Source organism: Polypterus senegalus, chromosome 10, assembly GCF_016835505.1.
Source record: "Polypterus senegalus isolate Bchr_013 chromosome 10, ASM1683550v1, whole genome shotgun sequence".
Lineage (NCBI taxonomy): Eukaryota > Metazoa > Chordata > Cladistia > Polypteriformes > Polypteridae > Polypterus > Polypterus senegalus.
Genome location: NC_053163.1, coordinates 84,160,091 through 84,176,929, shown reverse-complemented (window position 1 = coordinate 84,176,929; position 16,839 = coordinate 84,160,091). Strand labels below are relative to the sequence as shown.

The window sequence follows — 16,839 nt, the reverse complement described above, 5'->3', positions numbered from 1 at the left end:
GATGGCGTGGAGTGCGCCCCGGTTTGGGGGGGATGAAGGGAGTGGGCGAGCAAAGCGAGCACAGGGCAAAGCCCACTAGTTTTTATTAAAATCCAGTTAATCAAATCAAATATAACAGTTTTTGTTTTTAACTGGTATTACACCACCTTCTTTAAAATCTTTTTAAGGAAATCATTTCAATACCTTTTCCTTATTCAAGACCCCATAAAGTTATGTAGTCAAAATACTTAAAAAAATGGATGCATTTTCAAAGATGTACACAGAGAAAAGATGACTACCAGAGTTGTGCTGTGCAGTAAAGTCACACAGGATAGTAAATAAAAAAGTCAAAAACAGGTTTAAGTGAATACATCAGTAAACTAGTAATGTGCTGTATAAATGACTGAACATCAAGGCAATGGAACACTTCGGATCGACATTTTTATAAATCAGAGACACACATAGATCAGTCTACTGCTGAAGATGTGGTACAATAAACTGTAATAATGAGTTGTGTATTCCTATTAAAAATGCAAACAATTTACCATTTTTTCATATCTAATTAAAAAAAATATATTTAGTGGATGCATTAGTGGTTTGATGCAAGCTGTTACTTGCCTTATAGCTGCAGTATACACCATATGATTTGAAAAAAGCAGTTTGTGACAGATCATCTGCTGAAATTGCAAGATTCCTAAGCTGTGAATCACTGAGTACAAACCCAGGCACAGAGCCCAGATGGTTTGCACCAGGGGTTTACTCAAAGCCTCCAGGTGGGGTTAATGTAGATGTGTGAGAAATTATCAGATGAATGTTTACCCTCTCAGTCGCAGTTATGAAGAAGCAGCTATCTCTTCCTTTTGTGCCGGAAAGCAAGTCAACTTTCTGAAGTAACCATTTCCTTTAAATATTTGCTTCACATCATGATATTGTGAGACTGAAAGTACTTTAATAATTTTTCCACTTTTTTAAAGTGGACATTGCATGATTGTCACATGAAAATGTATGTTGATTGGTTAAACAGCTTTTGTAGAGAAAGATTTATTTTACAGTCTCACCTCTGTGGTAAAAAAACAGATGAGTTTATGTGCCATAAAACAAATAGTTGTTAAACTGTGACTGTGCAGTATGTTTTATCTTGTAATCCTGTTTGTCATTAATTTCTATAAAAAATAACTGTAATGTTGTTATACTCGAGCTCCACCAGTCAGATAAGGTATTGTTGAATATTGTAAGTATGCCATTAATGTTAATGGCTCACAAACTCAGGTACTTGGGTTCAATTCTTGGCCTGTGCACTATCTGCAGGAAATTTGCACGTATCCCCCACATTGGTATTATGTTTTCTCTAACATTCCTTAGGTGCGCTTGTTAGTTTGGGACGATGTGAATGAGTAAGTATTGGAGAGTGTGATCTGCAGTGGACTGGTATCCATTACAGAATTAGTTCCAGCTTTGCCCTTGATGCTTCTAAATCAAACTCTGGCTACCCACATAATCTCTATATACAGTATATAAAATCTAACATCTGTCTGTCCACTTTTCACAAGAGAACTATTTAACGGATTTAGATTGGGTTTTTTTTCTGTAATTTGCTTGTATAATTTGCAACTTCTCTCAATGCCCCTAAGTATCATAGTTCACCTGCAGGAGGAAATTATTTGCGCTAACCAGAGACAGAGGCTGCTATCCGAGGGGAGCCCCTCACTCACGTGCCAACCTCCATTTGAGTCGGTCTACCTCTCGCCATGTTTTGGACCGTACCTTTCCTCAGCTTAGCCAGTGATACCTGTTTGTTTATTGATTTTTAAAGTTTGTCCTGTTTCACTACTATGCGGGCAGAGCTGCAGGTGACAGCTAGTTATTATTAAAAAGCAACTTGGGACACTGCATGCATGGAGGGTATGGCAGATAATAAAAACAATGCAATGTAACATAAAGTAACTCAACAATTCTGAAATATATATTTCTTCTAAGAAATCTCAAGTCAGATTTGTAAAATCCTAATCAAGGTAGTTTTAGCCATATTACCAGGCAACACGCAACATGCATTATGTGAAAAAAGTATTTTAGAAATTGTCTTATAAACAATTTCCCTGTGTCTCAGTTTCGTTGCAGAAGAATTTATTTTTAAATAACAGGTGACATTCACTTTACTTATGTCTTTATGCATTTTTGAATACATCTGTTAAGTCTTATCTTAGGTAGGTTTAGGTAGGCTTGTTCAGTCTTTTCATCTTATTCTTTACCTTGCAGTTTTGTAATAAGTCTGGTATTTTCAGGGGTTTTTACAGTTATGTCTGCCTTGGAATATGGACAGCCTGGAGAGTCTAGTCAGGGGAGGTTGTGCTTAGATTACAGAACGTACTTCCAAGGCCACAACCTGGAATTATAACGTGTATATTTAGTTCTACATGGGGTTTCCCTCATGTGGCCTCACAAAATCATTACATAGCTTAAGCCTAATGTCCATGATTTGTATGCCACACAGTATCCTATGAAAGGAAATATCCTATTAAGATTTTTAATTGCTTCTGTACTGTGTTGGGGACCCTCACAAAACCATTAGACTTCCAAAGTGTTTTTATTAGGCATATTTTAGAACTCAAAATGATTCATTATTCATGTAACCTTTTTCTTCATATGAACAAGTTTATAGTTTGTTTACAGTAAATGTAATTTCCTCTACATCTGCCCAATTCTGAGATCTTTCCAGCTCTGTCTGTAGGGATATTGCTGACTCCAGGATATGCGCAAGTGTCATCTGAGGTTTTAATGGACTTGTTTGCTACACTTGTATTTGCATCAGTTATGTAAACAGTTACATATTAACAGGGTAGCATGACTACATCTTTGGTTAATACTATTGTTTCACATATCTAGTATGACCTCAATTTCTGTGCTTTGTTTGCTGTCTGGATAGATTTGTCTCTGGGTACTCCAGTGTTCCTCACTTGTCCCAGGTTAATTGGTGAGTATGAGTGTTTGTAAGTGAACCCAGCAATGGACTGGAGTTATGTCCAGGGTTGGTCCCTGCATTTTGCCTGAATCTGTGGGCTTGACTCTGGTTCCCCAAACCCTTATGTTATAAATCCAAAGACTGATCTCTTGAGTTTGAATTAGAAAAGGATAGTCACACCATAACCTGTTATTTTCAATTTTTCTGTTGAGGATTTTGTTAGTAAGATCAATAATTCTTCTTAAGAAAAAAAATTAAGAGCTGAATAATCATCTTGCTGCCATTGGTCATTCTGATATATATTTTTTCTCTCTGTTTTCACGCACCCCTTTCTTCAAAATATTAAATAAAGTAACTATTTAAAGCGAAGGTGGAACTTACGGCTGATATCAAAGAACATCATAGTGTAGGCAGGTCCTTTTTTTGTTCTTTATTTCACCTTATACAATTTCTTGTATTAGGAATTTGTTAGTTTATGCATACCCCTTGGGGTCAGAGTGCAGGGTCAGCCATTGTTCAGCACCCCTGGAGCAATTTCAGGTTAAGGGTCTTGCTCAAGGGCCCAGCAGAGTAGGATCTCTTTTGGCAGTGACAGGGATTCCAACCGGCAACCTTCTGGATACCAGCACAGAATCTTAGCTTCAGAGCCACCACTCCGCCCCATGGTGATTATTACCTTCACACACTTGTTTTCGTCTTCTACTTTTTTCAAAACAGATGGATTTCTAACTAAGGTCAGCATAGTTATTTGTCAGTTATTCTCAGAACATTAAGATTCAATTGACATATTAAAGTGTGGAAGAAGTACCAAATAGATTAACTAATTAGAGGCAGCAGCTATATCCATATCATTTACTTAATTGCGCTACTCACTTTAGGTATAGTACTTCATGTTTAGGTCTGTATTGTACATTAGTAGGTGACAATTAAACTGTATTTTAAATGTTAGATTATGGCTCCAGTAAAACTCGTTGAACATTTAAGATGCACCTTTTGAAAAGTAAAGTAGTACAGCATGTACTGTAATTGTGTAAAAAGTAATTGTTACTGAAAAATGTATCCATCCTTCCTTCCGTCGATCATCATATGTGATTATTACAGTTAAGAGTTGTGAGTAAGTGATCTCTATACTGTATTGTATTTAAAGTAAAGGCCAAGCACCCTGTAAGAGGAGATTATATTGTATTTTATATCTGTATAGAAGGCTACATCTTTATATAAGCTACATCATTGCATTGTGGCTCTTCATCACATATTTGACAACCAGAACAAAGCCTAGTACTAATTTACGCTTTCCTTGCAGTGATTTTTAGGAAAAGACAAAGGACGGAAGCAATTCTGATAAGACAGTGCTCAAGCAGATGCAAAATACAGGTAGGAAGATGCATTACGTAATATAATCATTTGATATTTTATTGTATGATAACATGCTGAACACATTTTATGACAGTCATTCAATAAACTTTAGTGACATGATTATGTCCCACTGTTGAACACACACACCCATGAGTCTACAGCCTGCAAACATTACTTACATGAGTTATTTGTTTAAAGGCATATCTCCAATTAAAGTGTTGCCTGGTGATTGCAATCATCCTCACACCATGACCAATTGTTTTTCTGTGTTACGCTGAGATGTTTGCTAATATCACACTCGTTACTTTCTTAGAAAACCAAAACGCAATGCTGGATATTTAAATAAATAACATGGCTTATCATCAGCCACTTTGTAATAAGGCTTTTATATCTAAATCTCTATATTCCTCCACACCTTCTTTTAATGACCCAGTAAGGTGAGTCATAGGGTGAAGAGAATAAAGAATGATGAAGTTAGCAACCTTGAGTTGGAACTTTACAATGATCATGATATTTAAAAACAAATTTACAGTTTCTGCTTTTCCTTAAAGCTAAATAATTTCTTTCTAATGAAGGTTAATATTTTTCATATATCCATTATCTTAAGAATGTTAACACTATTTGTTATGTTGAGGCGTGGAAGAGTTATCATCAAACTAAAAAGCTGATTAGCTCGAAGACCAGTGTAAATTTCTAGTAAGTGATTTCTGATTTAATCTGTTGCTGATAAAACAGGAAAGCAGCATCAATCACTTCAGTAGTAGTGTTTTGACAACAACACACATTATGCACTTTACTGAATTGTATAACCATTTGATGTTTCAATTCATATATTTTACATATTGGCATTTTAGCAGCATAGTTGTTAATGCCTATGCCTCACAGATCCTATAACCTGGGTTTGAATCTCATACCTGGCTGTTTGTCTGTTTGGAGATTGCAAATACATGAATGTTAGAAAACTCTGATGAGGACCTGTTTAATTACACCTAAATGTGTGTGTGGGCACTGCAATGGCCCAGTGGCCTGTCCAAAACTGATTACCTTGTACCTGATACAGCCAGACCAGTGACCATGATGTAGGTTAAGTCAGTCTGAGAATATATTATTACACATACATTTTACGATACCTATACAACACATAAATAGTCATGCTTTGTTTTTGGTACATATCTTCACCCTACCTTTGGTCAAAGACAGTTACTGCTTTTCTGCAGACCTCCTGAGTGTTAATTATTCCTGCACTGGCAAGTCTTGCAATTTTTCAGTCAGGTGGTGTAATGAGAGCATGTATTTAAGCAGGAATGTGGTCTTCAGTCTTATCTCATTCATTACTTTGCATAAGAAAGTTCACATTTACATCTTGGATAACTCCTTCCCAAAGAAATTTCTTCCAGTAAATCATAAATATTCCAAGGACATCTTTAAAACTCTGAGCTCTTCCTGTGCATTGACTTTTGAAATTTGAAACTGAAAGATAATGCAGCCAATGATTTGCTCTTTTCAAATACATAATCTCAGAAACTTCATTTACAGATACAGAAGTCACCTACCTCACAGCAGCTGGACATTTATCTTTACAGATTTGGAAGTTAAGTCCTTGACATCTTTATACCTGCAAGCCAGCAGGCAGAAAAAAACAGCCACACCCTAGTCATTAGTTCTTACCTAACCTTCTTGATCAAGTCTGTGTGAGTGTCTTCTGCTCTGTTCTCTGTTCTTTTACTGAAAAGAACACAAATAAGTCATTATTAACATTGTCATCAATGTAGTTTATTACCTGGGGATGCAAACAACAACAGAATCCAAAGAAGAGTCTAGAAGAATCTTAAATGTATAAATAAAAAAAAAATCACAAATCATGAAATGTGTCTAATATTGATCACTCAGGGTTTTGTATACCTTTTGTTCTGCTGTACTTTGACCCAAACATCTCCTTTCTGAAATTGTTTCCATTTGGTGTTTCATTTTTCATTTTTTATTTAAATCTCCAACCTAGATTTTAACCTCTGATATGAATCAGTTTTTAAGTGGGTGAATATGCCTAATGATGGATGGGTATCTCATTCTGGTTTGGTTCTTGTCTTGCCTTCTTTTCTTGTACTTCCATTAAACACTTTCTTTCCCAGTTACTTGGTATCAGAATAAGAAAATGGATGGCCAGAGAGATGTTTATGGATTTGATGGCCTTGATTTCAATTGAGGGTATTTTTATTATGAGTTTATAGTCAGCTAGTTTTTTGTATTTATATTTCAAAATAGTCAACTGGCAGCAGTATTCTTGATTCCCCATAATACTTTGACAGCTCCTAATTTCTAATCTGAGGTCTGTTAAATGATACATCTTTGTTAAAAAGCAGAGGAAGCTGCATGGACTCACCATGCTTGTTCTCCAGTTCCAATGCCAAGGAAGGGGGTAGGCAGCAAAGCCAGTTGTTTAGTAGGTAAGTCTGGACATTTTAGACTTTAGCAAATTGGGAACATCACTTTAATGGTAAAGAAGGAGCCTGAACACATGTGGGTTTTTGCAGAATACTTACTAGCTATAGACAGTCTCACCTCTCTGGATAGTATTATCTCTGTAACCAGATTTCTCAAATGGTGGGGATCTGTCTCTGCCATTGTAGGTTAGGAATGGTTTAAAGCAGGTATTGCCAATGCTCATTTGTAAAACTTCGAGTGGATTTGAGTGTGAAAATATTTGCATGCCAAAAAAGAAAGAAAATGTGTATTTAAAAAAAAATCAAGATTTTTAAAACCTGGTGTACACACATTTTGGCACAATTTACCCATTATAAATCACAATCATCTCGTAAATGTGTGTACATGAATGTGCCTTGAATGCTGCCCTGAAATATCCTTATATGGAACATGCTTATCAACCTCATACATATATAATCAAAATGCTTTAGAACTTCACTGGCTGGTAGAACAGCTCCCTCCTGACGAGATGAGACCCCACCTGCATTTAAGAATATCTGGCTGTGCTCCACAACTGAGAGTGCAAGATTATGTGTGGCATTATCTCCTCTGTCTGAGGGTCTGAGGGTCTGGGAAAGGAGTAGGGAGCCAGTGTCTGAGTGGGCAGCCACTATTGCCTGGCACATGCAGTGACATGATTGCCATTACAATGATTGGCACAGGCTGTATGAAAAACCGAAGGTTCAGCCAGTTACCTTATCAACAAGCCATTCACCATGTACACTACAGTTGTGTCTGTCAAAGCTACTTTGCCTTAAAGTAAATGAATTATGGGCTGAACCAGGTCACAGAGCCATGATGTTTGCCAGTCACATCTTGGCATCACAGATGATTTGTGCATTAATAAAATGTGACTATTTACAGTTAACAAAAGCAGCTTTATCTCTCTAGATGGCCTTATTGCAATATGAGTGCAGTAACTTCCTCCAATTATGTTAGGAGAACCGAGCAGTAATGCAAATTGCCTTTTTTATGCAGACAAAAACATGCTATGTTTTATGAAATAAACCCACACCATACGAAAACTGGAAATAGTGCCTCACCATTTGGTTAATGACTTCCAGCAAAGTAGGCATGATGGAATGAAGCTTGGCTGAGATATTCCTGATCTGTCAGCCAGTTCCCTGAGAAGTGACAACAGGTAGGCTATGTAAACTAATGAAAAACAAGTAAAGTTCTTCAGTGCAAATATGCAGCCTTACCTCTCTTTAAAGGGAATTAAAATACAGTCTGTACATTATATTCAACACTTTTGAGGTGTAGTATGTTTATTGTGTCAGTACACATTATAATAATCCATCCATCCATCCATTTTCTAACCCGCTGAATCCGAATACAGGGTCACGGGGGTCTGCTGGAGCCAATCCCAGCCAACACAGGGCACAAGGCAGGAACCAATCCTGGGCAGGGTGCCAACCCACCGCAGCATTATAATAATGGCTCAGTGATATGAATTATTATCATGCAAGTCATCATTTAGGTGGTTTGTCTGCATTTCCCTGCTTTATTAAGGGTGTCATCATTTCCCACTTGTCTCTGAAATGTTGTTCATTCATGGGTCAAAGTTGCCGTAAATATACACGTTTTCCTGGAAAGTTTTCTTTCATAAATCTTGATGTTTGCATGTGAAGTTGAACTTCACATACATTTCAAGACTCTTTTGCGCATACACAAGCTTTATAAATGAGCTCCCTTGCTAGGTCCCAGAGAAGTGAAATTAGTGCTAATAGGTTAAAGGGTTGCTTAAATGCAGTTTTAAAACTTTTCTTCAGATTGTTGGATTTTTTAGAGAAGGTAGGTTTTGTTCTTTAAAGGGTACCACTTGTATATAGCATTACTGGGAGACTTCAAATTCAGGTTCACTCTGTCTTTCAAGTGTTTAGAGTGGAGTGAAATTCTTAACTTACAAGTCTGACCTGCATGTAACACAGTGCATACATGAGAAAGACAGATTAATGGAGATGTGTGTTTGGGAGGAATAACCAATCTGATCTTAATCCAATATTATTGGGACTGAATTTGTACATTAGTCCTGCATTGATCATAAAGTCCATACACCAACATACACCATGCCCAGCACTATAAAAAGCATGATGTCTGAACACCATATTGTTTGTAATTATATCTGGAACCAATTCACCTTGAGCAAAGGTCAATCAAAGTTTTTTCCTGTAACACACGTCATATTAAAAATAAGAACAGATTTGATAACAACAGGCCATTCAGTCAAACATTACTAATTTCTTGTCCACTTAATGTTTGAAAGTATCCAGGATGCTTATTTGAACTACATCATTTCATATATGTACAGTTCTCTGTGTAAAGAAATTCTCACTAACTTATCAGTAAAAGTTTTCTTCCTATATAATTTGAAATACCCTGATTGTGTCATCTTTTAATGTAACCAACTTCTTGTAGTTCTGAAATCAGTGAACTAGCTGTTCTGTAAATCGCTTTCAGTGCTAATATTAAGAATAAAAGTATGAAATATTCCATATGAGCCTTCACAACATTATGCAGAATAAGCATAAATTCTCTGCAACATTTTCCCTTTTTTAACTGCTTGTATTCATTTTCTTCCTGGGGACAGTAAAAAGTTTTTGCTAAAACATCCATCCATCCATCCATTATCCAACCCACTATATCCTAACTACAGGGTCACGGGGATCTGCTGGAGCCAATTCTAACCAACTCAGGGCGCAAGGCAGGAAGCAAACTCTGGGCAGGGTGCCAGCCCACCGCAGTTGCTAAAACATATAGTGTCTAAATGTAGACCCCTTTGTGTAGTTATAGTGGATATTTTTATTTCTTACATGTAAGACTGCCATCTACATAATGGACTTTTTACCTATTGTTGCTAGGATATGCTTTTGATCTCAATAACAATGAACTTTCTTAAATGAATGAATGAATATCAAAGACTTTATGTTTATTTACTTTTAACGAGCGTCACATCGGCATAGTGTTTAGTACTATTGCCTTACAGCTCCAGTTATAGTCTTTATGTAATTTGCATGTTTTCTCTGTGTCTGTGTAGGATATTCTAAGTGTACTATGGCTTTCCTCTCAATCTCTCAGCCCTGTGTTAAGCTAACTCGTATTGTGTGTGCATTATGGGGCCTGCTAAGGGCTGTTGTCCCATTTAGGGTTGGTTCCTGTCTTGCAGTTGATCATGCTGGATTGGGCTCCAAGTTCAAGACACATACACAAATATACATCTAAACACCCCAATTATAAATATTATGCAACATATGGGTATGAAATTATATACAATAAATATATTTGCAAGTATTTGTTATATATCGTGATGGAAGGCAGGGACGGACAGTCATCCTGGCAAGTATGGATAGTTACTGCATATCCAGCAGGGAAGCCATCATAACAGATAAAGAACAGGGGTAAATGGGCATCCTGTTCGAAACAGGTGGTACTCCCTTTTCCCAACAGGAGACTGGACTTGGGCTGTATGAGTGGAGTGGGATCCAGAATAGAATGGTTAATGTTCACTTTCCCGATTACAAACCTAAAACAAGGGAGAGACAGTGAGAGACAGCATCCTGTGGATATATAGTTCCCAAGAACAAGAGGTGGCAGTATTTCTCTTGGCAATCCACCATTTAAACACCCACAGGGCAGTATGGGAGTTATTGTTCCAGTGGGCTAGATTCTTTGAGTGTCACCAAGTGGAGCTGTTGGGAGAAGGACCCCTGTCCTACCAAGGTTTCACCCGACCAGGATGTGCTTCCTGGAAACAATATTTTGGCCCCAGTGACACATCTCATCCTGGTGATTTAGAATCAGGACCGAGTCAGAGGACAAAGCTCACTTGGGGAGGAGTGGAGGAGAAGAAAGAAAGAAAGAAAGAAAGAAAGAAACTTTGTGACCCAAGCTTGACAATATACAGTATATATCCTCTCCACAGCAGCAGCACTGGCTCAACCTTGATTCTTTCTTTCTTTCTTTCTTTCTTTCTTTCTTTCTTTCTTTCTTTCTTTCTTTCTTTCTTTCCCTTTCATCTACAGATCTCTCTCTTTTTTCTTGATCTCCCCTGTATTCTGCACAGGCTCCTTTCATACTATAATGGGTACAGGTGCCTCAGAGCGCTAATGAGGAATCCGGCTGAGCTGTGTCTGCATGTGCGTGCACGTCGGGGAAATCTCCTCATCATCACCCTGGGGCCATGCTGCTGCATGCACCATGCCCATCCTGAGCCGGAGTGCAATGTTTTTATTTAAAAACCTCCATACTTCCTTGTACCCCTAACATGCATCACCACAACTGCACTCTGAAACTCTTTCACTTTTAATTTCATAAATGACCTCTCATTGGGTAACATGGCATAGCATAGCATTGTCAAACCTACCTAGTCTGATTCAGGTTCACAAAGGACCTCTCATGGTATACCATACCCAAAAGCATTTTAAAGTAGAGTTTTTAATATTGCATACTCCACTTTTAAATGCCTCTGTGTCCTGATCATAAAACCCCTGCCTAACTTCATATTGACTATTCGCTAATTGGATAGCTGGTTTTCCAGCTTATGTTTTATAATTGCTTTGTGTAATGCAAATTAAATAACTATATTTAGCACGGTTGGTGTAATCACCTTTTTTATAATCATTCAATGTTTATGCACCTAAAATCTAGAATACTTTACCATGGGAACATTGCCAGGCTAATACTGTGGAACATTTTAAAAAATTGCTATAAGCCTATCATTTTAATGTGGCTTTTTCATAGCTACATTTTAGTTGTACTCCTAATAGACTTTATAGGCATAGAATTATCATATTCTTCAGGGATTTGCAATTTTTAATAATCTTTACTTTTCTCTGCTGTCTTTTCTGGTTCTTCTGTGGTGGAAATTTACAACACCACCACATGATCAAGGCATCATGCAGCCATCTGTGATGCTGGAATGAAGACGGGTGCCTCTGCTGCCTACAAGACCAATTTCATCGAATCTTGTCATATGAAGCCTGGAAAAAAAGAGGACTGAATTAAGAACATTTTTGTTAGGTAGAAAACCCAGTGGGGCTGGATTGTCTTTTGGCCTTTGAACCCCTGTAGATTTTGTTTTTTTCTCTCCAACTTAACTGGAGTTTTTTTTTGTTTGTACTGTCCTCCCGGGCTTCTAACCTTATCGCCAGGACTCATCTTTAGAGACATAAGGACACTGCTCTTCTACTTAATATTTATCAGTTTTTTAAAATTGTATAAATTTATTTATATTTTCTTTGTTACTTATTCTTTAATATTATTTACTAATCTTTTTTGCTTTTTCGTTTTATGTCGCTTCTCCTTGACATCTTGTAAAGCACTTTGAAATACATTGTTTCCTTGAAAATGTTCTATTTAAATAAATATTGTTGTTGTTTCCTAGCTGCCAGTATTTATGAATTGCCCTTGGCATTTACTGATTTCTGAACAATATGTGTTAAAAGTTTGTGTCTATAATCTCTATCTTCTTTTTAATTACTTGTACCTACCAACTTATTATTGACCTCAAAAAGTCAATGAGTATTTCATTTATTTTCTTATATGTATTTTATAGATTTTATTTCTCTGTTCTGAGACATAAAATAACATTCTCTGCTCCTTGACTGCATAATAATGAACAAACAATTAATACTGGAAAACTATATGCAGTTCTCTTTTCTTTTTTTGTTTTATTTTAAATGCATTACATTCAGCATTAAAGACATGCAGTTTTAGTTTATAGTCATTTACTGTATATGCTTGCTTATATTCCCTTCTAGCCAGTAATTCCCTTACTATATCTTATTTAATCAGATTATCTTCTAAGTTGGATAGGCTTTTGTCCTCCTTAAGCTTGAACTGCATAAAAGAGATTTTGGAATGTTATGTTATATTATTATATAATGCTTTGTACATTACTGGTTAATCAGTTTTGTTTTTCCTGTAATCTTCAGTCTCACATAGAGTAAGCTCTGAGTAGAGCCCCTGCCCACTCTAGATTGGGAGAAGCCAGTTCTTTAATCATGTGGTAAGGATGCCCCTGGGTGGTTCTCTCAGGTGCATTCCTGGGATTCTCCCTGATTCCTTCTATCTCAAGCTAATAGCTTCCAACCCCATCAATCTATCTGTGTTGCTGGGCAATATTAGTTATGTGGCAGGTGAGTAATGGTACGGGTGGAAAGCATGTCATTAAGGTGGTGCTGGATTGTTATTGTCAATGTAAGAGTATCCTAAATTGCTGTTAGCAAAATGAATGGGTGTAATGCCAGGAAAGCCTGCAAGTGGCATACACCTCTTGAACCTTGGACATCGATAGTTATGAAACTGAGGATAAACTAAGAAAGGAGAACCCATAAAGCAAGGTTAGGTGCAAAAAGTGCTCCGTGCTTTTATTTACAAAATTGTTCAAAAACAAAGTGCAGTACTTCTTGAAATAAATAAATAAATCAATAACCCCAATGAAAACAAGTTCTCCGCGGAGGATAAAAACCTCAATAACAAAGATAAAATCCCAGATCAAAACCATGCAGATATTAGGTTTCCTTTCCTTTCTTACTGGCCCAGCATGTCTTTCTCCCACAGCCTCCTCAGCTCACTTATTGGGTCTAGCAGCCAGATGTAGATGGCGACAGCTGCAGTTCTTCTCTCCAGTACTCTCCCAGACCACCATCCTTTAGTGTCCCAGCCCTCCGTCATCCATAAACCCTCCTTGGCATCTATATGATCCCTAGGAGTCCACTCGGTTGCTCCCCACTTCTCCATTGTGTTCAACGGGGGACAATATGCCCCTGGAGCTTCATTCCTTTCTTTCCTTTTTAGGACTACTGATCGCCTGACCATGCTGGCTTGTTCTACCGATTATGCCTTTTATTTCCTTTTCAGTCTTCCCCTCTTGCACCTTCTCAGGCTCCTTTTATACTGCTATGGGTGTTCTGATCTAGTTACAATCTGTGAAGATTTAAAGAGAAAACCTGAACCAGTTGCTCATTCACATGCAAGTGAACTTGTATATTTTGTATAGTTTCCTTGTTTAATTATCTGACAGCTGTCAGATGCACAATACAAGTAAGTCAGACACCTGGGAGAATGTGCATACGTCCAAGCCCCTCACACAGCTGCACCTTTCTCTTACTGCTTTAATTAATTTAACTGTAGAAGCATGAAAAAAATTAATAAGGTATTTTCTCTGGAAATAAACAGAAGGTGAAAACAATTATGTAAGCATATATAAGACTGAATTGATTTAACTAATATTATTAGCACCGAGGATCTCTCGTGGACCCTTCACATAGACACTGTGGTTAAGAAAACTCGCCAGCGGCTCTACTTCCTGAGGAGGCTGAGGAAGTTTGGCATGAATGCCAACATCACCTCAAACTTTTACAGGAGTGTGGTCGAGAGTCTGCTGACGGGCTGCATGACCGTCTGGTATGGGAGCTGCTCTGCCAGCAGCCGGAAATCACTACAGAGAGTGGTGAAGGCAGCAGAGCACATCACGGGCAAGAGTCTCCCTGCCATTGAAGACATTTACCTCCATCGGTGCTTGCGTAAGACAAGCAGCATCATAAAGGACCACAGCCATCCAGCACACCAGCTGTTCTCCTTGTTACCGTCTGGCAGACGATACAGGAGTCTGGCTGCTCGGACTACAAGACTTAAGAACAGTTTTTACCAAAAGGCTATTCAACTCCTCAACAGCAACACCTGAACACTTACATACACTTACATTACACCTACATTGCACTACTCACACACAAACAGTACCTGCATACACTCTGAATACTGACTGGAACATGCATCTGCACTTTATGGAATATGCATCTGTACTCATAAAAGATTATCTGTGCCATAACTGTCATTTGTACTTGCTGCTCATTCAACCCATATTGCTCTATAACTTCTTTCAAAATGTACACATTTTATTTTATATAGCTAGTCTATTTTTATCTTTTTTTTTTTTTTTAATTATTTTTAATTATTTTTTAGCTTTATTGGATCTAGGCTGAGTAAATAGTTTTTCTTGTCATACACATTTCATTGTATGTTGACCCTGTGTTAACCTGTATATGACAAATAAACCTAAACCAAACCAAACCAGGTTATTACTGTAAAGAATCAATGTTATCAACTTGCAGCTAAATGGTGTTTGAACTGATTAATTACATGGGAAAAGTGCAGCTGCCCTGACTGATATAAACATAGGATGTATTTAAAAACTGTAGTTGATCTATCTGTGAGCTGGGCATGCCACAAGGACTATGCTGGCTACTAATAGCAAGGACAGGATTACAGTTGCGCCATGCTGATTACTTAGTGATTAGGCATACAACAGACTGAGTGTGGGTTACAGTTCATTCATTTCCCAAACAACTGTTTTTTACATCCATGTATCTTCAGACTGAAATTAAAATCTTAAGATAATTGTTGGCTTTCATATTCCTGTTATATAAGTAAGCAGTTCCTTTTGAAGTTCGTACTTATTTATATAATTTTAATGAATTACTGTGTGTTAACTTTTATTAATAGCTAGATGGGAAACTTATTTTAGTTGCTTTTCTCCTTTCATATAGTACTATTGAGAGTAATTTTATGCTAATGTCGGTCATTTTGTATTATATTTTTTATTAGATAATTATTGGGTAGTACTCTGTTGGGTATACTTTCAATAATGCTATGTTTAAGAAAATTAACCAACAGTTAGTCACAGACCGTTCACCACTAGCACACATCAATCAATGTCATTGTTATATCACCTGAATTGGAATGTGCTGTAAAAGTTATCGGGCCACCACAAGCCTATTTCTGTTCTATTTTTTACTCCATTGTAAATTTAGTATTATATTAATTTAGTATACTAACACATACATGTAATTGCCTTCTATTATTGCTATTATTTTTTGATTACGGCTAGTGTTACAAAAATCTACTAAATAATAAAACACTATTGTCTGTGTGTGTGATTGATTTCTCCCAGCAATCTGATTTGTCAATATGGTGACATGGTTAAAAGAGGAAGTGCCAGACATATGAGGAGGACTAAAGGCATAGGAGGCATGTTGACAATCACCTTCAAGGTATAAAAGCAGACAGGAGGCAAGTAAGCCATCTCAAAATGAAAGAATCTTCACTGGAATGTACTTGAGAGTGGGAGTACTGGACAAGAAAGGTTCAGATGCACCAGGATCCTGAGGAAAAGCACTGAAGGTACATAAAGGAAAGTGAAAGCAAGCATTTTTAAATGTATTCTATTACCAGTCTTTGACAGGTAATATGACTAGTATGTAAAATTAAAAAAATGTGAAATGCTCCAACTTTGTTTTAGTTAACTTAGTTGCCGAACTCACCTGAATGTTACGCTAAGTTTATTAACTTGTTGTTTACTTATTTAACCTGTTGTAAGGTTTAAAGAGAAATCCATTCAAATGGTGTATTTTTTACCCCATATATTTGTATATTTTTTTGTTTTACAGAGAATGAAGGCCATCTTAAAACTGCTGCAGCCACAAGAATCCAGGTTGTATGCTTTATGTAGCACTTCTGTCTATGGTTCTGCTTATTGTATCACACTCAGATTATACTGAATAGAAATGTAAATACGTTTCTACAGCTGGAACGCAACATTGCTGTAAATACAGTATACAATATTATCATATATTGTTCTTTATAAAATCTGTATATCACTTTTCTTCTTTTATGGTTAAAAATGTTATGGACACCTATTGGGACTTTCTTTGAGTTCAAATGTGAATATTTTCTGTTTTCTTTCTTTCTTTTACTATTTTCTAAGTAGATTTCCAACATATCCCTTTAACTTTCTTATCTGGGTGAATATTTTCATTGATTCTTCTCTTTAATTGTGTTCTGTTGTTTCTAAAGTTGGAAGACTATCTTTAAAGCCATGAACTTTGTTTTCAGTTGTTGAATCCTCATCACTACTGTGTAGTATTATAATACTCAGGATCTTTTCAACTTTGCTCTCCCTGTTCTTCTTCAAATCTTGCCAAACCAGCCATTCCTAGCAAATCTTTAAGTGTTTCTTCTACTTCTAAGTGTTAATTTCTTACATTCTTCCCTATGTGAACTTT

At 36.9% G+C, this 16,839-nt stretch overlaps 1 long non-coding RNA gene across 1 annotated transcript; it reads left to right on the top strand.

The window, feature by feature from the left end:
- The first annotated feature begins 781 nt into the window (after positions 1-781).
- Positions 782-11,941, top strand: LOC120536239. Its single transcript, XR_005635080.1, has 3 exons — positions 782-869; positions 4,242-4,312; positions 11,666-11,941. It is a non-coding gene; the product is annotated as an uncharacterized LOC120536239 (long non-coding RNA).
- Positions 11,942-16,839: the final 4,898 nt, after the last annotated feature.